This window comes from Aptenodytes forsteri, unplaced genomic scaffold (genome assembly GCF_000699145.1).
Source record: "Aptenodytes forsteri isolate BGI_AS27 unplaced genomic scaffold, ASM69914v1 Scaffold49, whole genome shotgun sequence".
Classification (NCBI taxonomy): domain Eukaryota; kingdom Metazoa; phylum Chordata; class Aves; order Sphenisciformes; family Spheniscidae; genus Aptenodytes; species Aptenodytes forsteri.
In genome coordinates this window covers 2,790,663-2,799,398 of record NW_008795125.1, presented here as the reverse complement: position 1 = coordinate 2,799,398, position 8,736 = coordinate 2,790,663, and positions in this window count along the sequence as shown.

Here is an 8,736-nt window from a genome sequence, read left to right as displayed (position 1 = left end):
AAAATTATGTGGTACCAGGGCATGAGGGCACAAGTACAGGATCATCCATACTATTAAAACGCTAGCCTATTCCCTGGCACAACTTTAGCCCACACCATCCAGCATCCCTCCGGACAACGCGCTGTTCGGGGGACAGAGCAAGTCATGGCCACTCCCAATAGATGCTTTGAGATGAATCCTGGACTTCTCTTTTAGGCACGGCAGTTGGGAAGGGGGAATGCAATTTAAGCTTATGAGCCATTTATTTACTAATATAGATATAGCCACAGAATTTCAGACATTAATGGGACTTCATTTACATGCTCTCAGTACCTCCGCTGGAGACACTTTGATGCAGTTGATGATTGCATTTTCTGTTTTCATGGACATATTACATGGATGACATCACATCAACCGACTTTTTGCAGTTGAGGCCCTTAGAAGCTGCTTTTGTTTATACTGCCATTTAATTATAGCTGAACTAATTTCTGATCACTCATTTCAAAGTATTTTTCAATGACCACCTTTTCAATAATATCGCATCACAAAGCAAGTCTAATATAGTACCATTTCTGATTGGTTCTGTGGCTGTTTGGTGCATGATCTTGTCAGATACCAGGCTCAGAAATATCTAAATTTTACCATTTGTTCTCCAATCTATACCAGAATGACAGACCAACATTTAAGTGAATTGCATCTATGTCTAAATTGAAACCTGAGGGGAGATCTCTGGCAAACTTCATTCACTCCTTTCAGGAAACTCTCTTTCTTTTTTTAGCAATCAATCATCAAAAGGGATAGTAAAACTAATTTTTTTCTTTTTGTATCCCCTTTTATAGGGGATACACATTTATAGTCTCTAGCATTTAGCAATCTGTTCCACGTCAGACTGACTTTAACATTTTTTCTGAAGATGCGATTTCTGGTTACTTATTTCTCAACATTTTATGCTTCATAAAGATGATTGCTATTCACTATGTCCCTGTTGCTCCTGTAACATCTAGTTTCATATTCTGTGTTGTTTGTTCTAATTTCTTTCCTTTCTTTTGTGTAAACTCCTTATAATTACTGTATAGATACTTCAATTGCTTTTTACTGCTTATATCCAATTTCTCAGACAGATGAGACAGTCTTTTTTCTTTTTTTCATTAATATAAATACTTTCTTCTAGCTAGCAATGTTTTCCTGCTCTTTAACCTATTCCTTCGTTTGTGTACTTTTTAATCAAACTTTGTTTTCTTTGTGCTAAAACCAGGTATCTTTTCCACTCCTCATAATTCCTCTCACTTCTTCACTCACATAACAGACTCCCAAGAGGCCAATATCCCTGGTGCTAAGTACTGTTATCATAAATGTTTTCTAGGAGATGGATATCCTAAAACCTTTTTTTCACAGAGACAATCCTTGGCTGCATTATATTATTATGACTATGTCACAGAATTATAAGAAAGGTAAACTGCAGGAGCAGCTGCAGATCATCAAGTCCAACCTTGCTGCTCAAGGCAGGGCTAGCTTCAGGGATAGGTCATGGGGTGTGGAAGCAGCAGCAGGAAGGATCAAAGGCAGCAGAAGAGCAATAGGAATGACCTCATATTGAAGGCACCTAGAGATTAGCAGTTCATCACGATCCTAGCACATAGATACCAGCTTCTCAGGACACCAAGATCAGAGACAAAGAACAGTAAGTGCTGACAACTCATGGATGTGAGAGGTGAGATAGGATGGAGAAACTCATCACTGAGATGCCCTAAAGGGTACAAAAAGGCAGGTGCAAAAATCAGCACATAGCTCTCAACCTAGGAAGAGACCAGGACACAAGATGAGGTCTCAATAGCTGGTGTCCTTGTCCTTCAGCAGGACTCCTGGACAGACCACCTGGATTCAAGCATCCTGATGCGTGCATGCTGGACAGACTACCTGGGTATACATGTCCTGGTGCTTGTCTGTAGGATCATGAGAGAGCATGAGTGAAATCAGTATTGTTTTAAAGTAAATCACCTTCCAGTCCCATTTTCAGGGGGCAGCAAAAGCATGGTTGCTCCATGAGGGGAGACGAGCCGGCAGCTGAGGGTGACCACGCACAGGCAGAGGTAGTGCCCTCACTGACCGGGCACCCTCCCACCGCCCCCGAGCAAGGTCGGGGGCCGGGTTGACAGGAGCAGGGTCTGGTGACAGCCCAGTGACCATGAGATGAATGCAAAGTGATGGGCCCAAGATCAGCCCAGGAAGTCCCATTAGCAAGTCAGCAAGGGACAGGGCTGGGCAAAGACTTACCCACAGCATAGCTCGGGCAGGACTGAGCAGGACTCCAGGGCCCCTGGAAAGAGGGTGGGCATCCCAAGGGAGGCTTGTCAGGGCAATTAAGGCTTATTGGCCCCTCAGGGCTCTGACATCGACAGCATCTTTCACATGGATTTGTTAACAATGTTGCAACATTATTTCCTACTCATCCAGTTGATTTTTAAAAATCTCCGAGGCCAAAGATTCACAGACCCTTGGGCAACCTGTTCCAGAGCTAAACCATGATCGTGGTAAAGCTTTTTTTCTTATGTTTAAATCAAAATTTCCCTCACTGCAGCCTGCAACTGCTGCTTCTTGTTCTTTCACTATGCCAGCCCTGTGTTTTCTAAAGCACCCTTTAAAATGTGGAAGACTGCTCTCAGAGCCCTCCGGAGCCTTCTCTTCTCTCGGCTGAAGTCCACTTTGCTTTGCCTATCCTCGTATGCCATATACTCCAACTCCCTCACCAAATGGTTTAGTAGTCCTCTGCAGTCTGCTGACTACTCCCTTGTATGAGGCAGGGCCCAGCCTTTATGAAGTGTTTGAGATGTGAGCTCACCAGTGTTAAGCAGAGGGTAAATGGAGAAGGTAAACGAAGGCTAAATGAGTAGAGGGCAAATGGAAAGAGATGCTCCATTTCCTGAGCATCTCTCCGTAGCTTGCCATAATCATCCCTGATCTGTTCCAGGTCATGTCATTTGTCCACCAAAGAGTGACAACCAGAGGAGGCTCTTCTGGTTCATCAGTCTACAAAGGTACATAAAGGTACATCAAACTACATCTTGATCACTTTTCAAGACTGCCATAATAGCCAATATGTCTATAGCCTGCTTATGACCTTGGTATATGAAAATCTCTAACTTCTTCCACTTATATGCTTCCAGGCACCTTCAGCTTATTCTATATGTAGCTGTAACTTACTTATAACATTTATTGATCATCTCTTAATTCCACATGAGGTATTTATAAATGTACCCTTCATATGATTCATTCATCTACAGAAATTTATTGTTTGGACAGTTATGTTATATAAAACAGATCTTTATTATTAACAGAATTAAATTACAGAACCCTGTAAAAATCATTCATGATTATAAAGACAGAAAAACTATGCTGACATGTTTAATAGTACTAGAAATTGCCTAGTATAGCTATTATACTGTGTATAGAATATAAATTTTTTTTATGGTTGAACAGCATTTGGCTTCATTCTTTATTAGATAGCTATTTTGATCCACCATGTTGCTTTAACTTCTATCATAATTCTCTGTAAATCAGGTAGCCCACTTAAATGGTTTAATTAATTGTTCTACTTGATCAGAGAAACAATTATATAGCCAAATCTATATACAACAGTAAAATATCCAGGAGAAAATTTTAGCAGATAGATAGTCCCAGATATTTGTACTGAAAAATATAAATGACCACTTTTAAGTGTAAAGCAACCACAAACAGGAATTGTGAAATGTAAGAACTGACAAAGGAAAAGTGCACAGCTAAAGAAAAAGCTCATTCAGTAAGAAAACCGCATTTTCGTTCCTAAAAGATTTTAAGACCTGATACTTATCTGATATGAAATACTGTATTTCTACTAACTTCCAGTACTTAATGACAGGCTGATTTATGCCACTGGGCAACCTTGCCCAACATCCATTAGTTACATACTTTGACTCAGAATCTCTATTCCACATTTTTTCCCAAGACTCCAGCCTTGCCTACAAGAAGGTTACCTTGCAGTAAGAATATTCATTATAGTCATGTCATACTAATGGGGATGCTTCATCCATGACTTTTACTTTCCTGTGACGCATTGTTTCTATACAGAGAACGGAATTTATTTCGAATTACATACTCAACTTGGGGAAGAGCTACGCTGCTCTCTTCACTCCCCTTTCAAACACCATGCTTTGAGGGACAGCTTCTATGAAGGCCTGGAGGATACTTAACAGAAGCCAGTTAGGCTGGAAGTCAATGTAATTCTGAGTATGGAATCAAATTTTTAAAGTGGCAGGATTTGTTTCCAGACATCACTTATACTTTTATCAAAGTATAATCCTGATGTAATTTTCCATACTCTTTCTAAAGAGTCTTCCGTGCTGCAACGACAGTGTTTGGGAGCAGGGTACAACTTGTACTTTCTGTCTTTGATAAGTCACCACCGGATGACTGCACCTTTGGGGGCAAGACAGAGCCGCTGATGGCGGTTTTCAAAACGGCGGCTACATCTTACCACTGAGTGACAGAGACGGACAATGACAGTGGGAACGGCTGTTGGAGCAGCTTCATTCTGTGCAAAACTGTTTCCAGACCTGTGAAAAACACTGACAGGTACATCAGCTACAGTTAGCCCTGTAGCTGTAACATAAGCAGAAAGAAGATGGGTACTTTCCTGGTGATCTGTGCAGAGCCTGCCTCAGAAAACTGGTGGCGTAAGAGCTTCTTTGTCTCTGCTGAAATGTGTGGTTATTTTCCTCTGAAAGCTCAGCGCTCTGCACTGCTACTGGGAAGTTATGAGGAAGAGACATCAAGAAAACTTGTGATGAAAACAGGTGCCACTATTTAATAGATACCCACGTTTTAGGGCTTACCAGGAGACTATTCATAGTTTTGCTGCATATTGGTGTACATCATCAGAAAGATCACTTTATGGTTATTGCCTGCACCATGGCTATCAGTTTGAGCAAATGGTGGAATGCAGGAAAGCATAATTTGGAAAGCCTACAAGTACACACTTGCCAAAGAATCAGATTTGTCGTCTTTGACAATTTTAACTCAAAAGACTTATGCCTACCAACACAGCATAACTATGCTATGAGTAGATAAGTAAACAATAGTTTTGATGTAAATACATCTTTTATGTCAAAACATGGAAAATAATTATGATATTGACATCACAGGAGCCTGAGAAGTTGGATAAAAGGGAGGGAGGTAAAATCAAATTGCCTAACGACAACTGGACAAACAATATATACTTAACACTCTCATTATGAATTCTAAAATTTTCTAATCCATCTAATTACTACAGTGTGCCAAGTTTTGATGTAAATACATCTTTTATGTCAAAACATGGAAAATAATTATGATATTGACATCACAGGAGCCTGAGAAGTTGGATAAAAGGGAGGGAGGTAAAATCAAATTGCCTAACGACAACTGGACAAACAATATATACTTAACACTCTCATTATGAATTCTAAAATTTTCTAATCCATCTAATTACTACAGTGTATCAAAATCTAGTTAATTTGTATTTTATCTTCCAGAGATGTACTAGCCTCAGAGCCACAGTTAAAGAAGGTTTCATGATTCCTTAATGATTTTAATTATGTACTCTTTTTAAAAAAAGTTCTCTATTTAGAGAAATGTATGGCGGCTTGTAACAGGTAAGAAATGGTGGAACTCCTTGTGCATTGTATTTTGGGAATGCTTTCAGACATTATCACTAACAGATAATTTTCATATACATCAGCATTATAGATCTTTCTGGTTCTATGAATCAGATAAAATTATCCTAACAGTATTTTAGTATTAACTGCTCCCAGGGTAAGTATTACATGAGTATCACCATGCTGATAGAGATCTGATGTATACTTTCATTTCTACAAAGTTTACATTAATGGAAGACTGTTCTCAATTAAAATGCTGTAGAGCAGCAGCACTCAAGGTATGTATAAAGTTGGTGGATTTGACTGAAAATCCATTTAAAAATCAATGTTTCTTTTGTATTTCTGATGCTTGCCTTCAGCCTCTCTCTTCCCTGCAAAGCTGTCCCCATGCTCTTTTCCCTGGACCACCTACTACCAGCCAGTTTCTTCATCAGTTTCACCCTTCTGATCTAGCAGGTTGGGAGGAGAAAGGCAGAAATGTGTGGGAAGAGTGTAATAGGAGACAGGAGAGAAGAAAGACTGCAACTGAGCAGCAAGTTGAAGCGTTCAGGCCCAAGAAAGCATTACTGCTGTTTATTTGTTAAATCTGAAACCTATTAAGCTCCAGTATGCAAGAAAAACTTCATCTATGTTTCTTTTGTATTTCTGATGCTTGCCTTCAGCCTCTCTCTTCCCTGCAAAGCTGTCCCCATGCTCTTTTCCCTGGACCACCTACTACCAGCCAGTTTCTTCATCAGTTTCACCCTTCTGATCTAGCAGGTTGGAAGGCAGAAGGCAGAAATGTGTGGGAAGAGTGTAATAGGAGACAGGAAAGACTGCAACTGAGCAGCAAGTTGAAGCGTTCAGGCCCAAGAAAGCATTCTGCTGTTTATAATAGGAGACAGGAGAGAAGAAAGACTGCAACTGAGCAGCAAGTTGAAGCGTTCAGGCCCAAGAAAGCATTACTGCTGTTTATTTGTTAAATCTGAAACCTATTAAGCTCCAGTATGCAAGAAAAACTTCATCTGATAAGCTGCAATTTAAAAAAAAAAAAAAGCCTTTCCAGAAAATTAATATTACAAATGACTAAACACATATTTCAATTTACTGGAAACAAAATGTGTTAGGAAGAGGAAAGGAAGATGCTTTCGAAGTTTTCTTCTTGAATAACAACAAACTTAAATCTTTTAAAAATTGTTTAGCAATTGTGGGCTGATGTTACATAATTGAGTCAAAAAGGCCAGTACAAGAATGCTGAGTCTACAGATAATTTGAAATTCCTATACCGTTTCCCCTGAGCTGGGAAAAAATCCTTTTCATTCTAAGAAACAAAATTACAGAGACCTTGAAAACCCCAATACAGACAAGTTTATTTGTACTGATTATGTGGTGCATGATTTGCTGTGTCAGATCCTAACAACATTCCACCTACCCAGTATTAGCAAACGTTGAGAGCTGAATTTCCATTGCAATTTCAGAAATCTAAACTTTTTTTTTGCCTCAGCTATATCTCTTTGTGTTCCTCAAATGAAATAAAGTGGTAGGAAACATCTTTGACTTGCCATGTAAAGAATTCCCAGCAAATATAAAACCTTTCTGCCTGAAGCTACTGGCAAAATTATGTGTTGTGAACAAAAAGCCAAAGTGGCAAGCATGCAATGTTTTTGGTTATTCGCATCTTTCACATACTTCACATGGGATCTGTGCTGGGTGGCCCATACTGAAAATAGGAAGTCTAAAGTACCAGCTAGAGTGCAAATGTTTGTCTTCCCATATTCAGAACAGAGCACCATGCTGATTTTGTGGTGGCAGCTGAATGCCAGTTTCAGAAACCATTACACCTCTGGATCACCTAAAGGCAGTCGTGGCTTACAGCTGAAAACTTCTGCCCACATGCACTTGCAGTAGGACGTCTCTTTCTAGCACCTCCCGCTCTTCTGTACAGCTGCAGCAGAGCTGACTTGCTGTGAACAGAGGCTGAAATTGTTCCTCAGAGAAGGTCAACATCTTGGACAAACTTTGGATTATCTGCCTTGAAATGCTTAAGTTTTTAAAGTACATAGGTTCTAATCAAATTACAAAGGATGGTATTTTTTCTTCTACTTCACATGATAGAAGCATGACTGTGACTGTCCTGAATTTCTTCTTTGATGGCTCAAAAAAGCAATTTATCTGGCAACCATGTTGCTAGTACTTTGAAGTGATTGGGCAAAATAGCTTAGATTGGAAGGAACTGGAAGATGGGTGTGTGACTTAAAAGAGGATCTGGATGTCAAATTTCAAGGGAAAATGTTTATCAGGGAAAAAGTATTACTTCAGTTATTCGAAAGGAATTACAACATGTTGTCCTTTCTCCTAAGAGAAAGTTATTTATATATGAACTACATTGTTCTGCACTTGAAAATCATGGGTGTGTTGCCTGATAGATACACTTAACCAAAGCTGGAAACAAAAATAGGCTTTTTGCCTCAGTTTCTTTCTAAATGTCACTGCATAATGTGATCTGCTATATGCCAGCAAGTGTACATAACAGCCACAAGCTTGCTTTTTTAAGTACCATCTGGAATGCATGTGCCTGAGCAGAGCCAGAGGAGAAATTCAGCAGAGTACTGAGTGCCACATACAAATCAAACTGTGCTTCTTTTCTTGTGGTAGTTCTTTAGAAAAAAAATTGGGGCAGGAAGACGAGTTACACTGTCTGTCTCAGGTGAGGACATTCAGGGCACCTTCCAATCTGAGTGAAGAGAAAGCTGTAAACAAGCATCAGTAATGGAGAATATTATTTTTTGAAAAGATTGATCTTCATGAGAACCAAAGTGCAAAAGGCTACCATTGAAAAATATTTGACTTAATCATAAACATTTGAAGGAGTCCTCAGGTGAGGACATTCAGGGCACCTTCCAATGTGAGTGAAGAGAAAGCTGTAAACAAGCATCAGTAATGGAGAATATTATTTTTTGAAAAGATTGATCTTCATGAGAACCAAAGTGCAAAAGGCTACCATTGAAAAATATTTGACTTAATCATAAACATTTGAAGGAGTCATGCAATAGAATCATAGAATCATAGATTGAGGTTGGTTGGAAAAGACCTCCAAGATCATCGAGCCCAA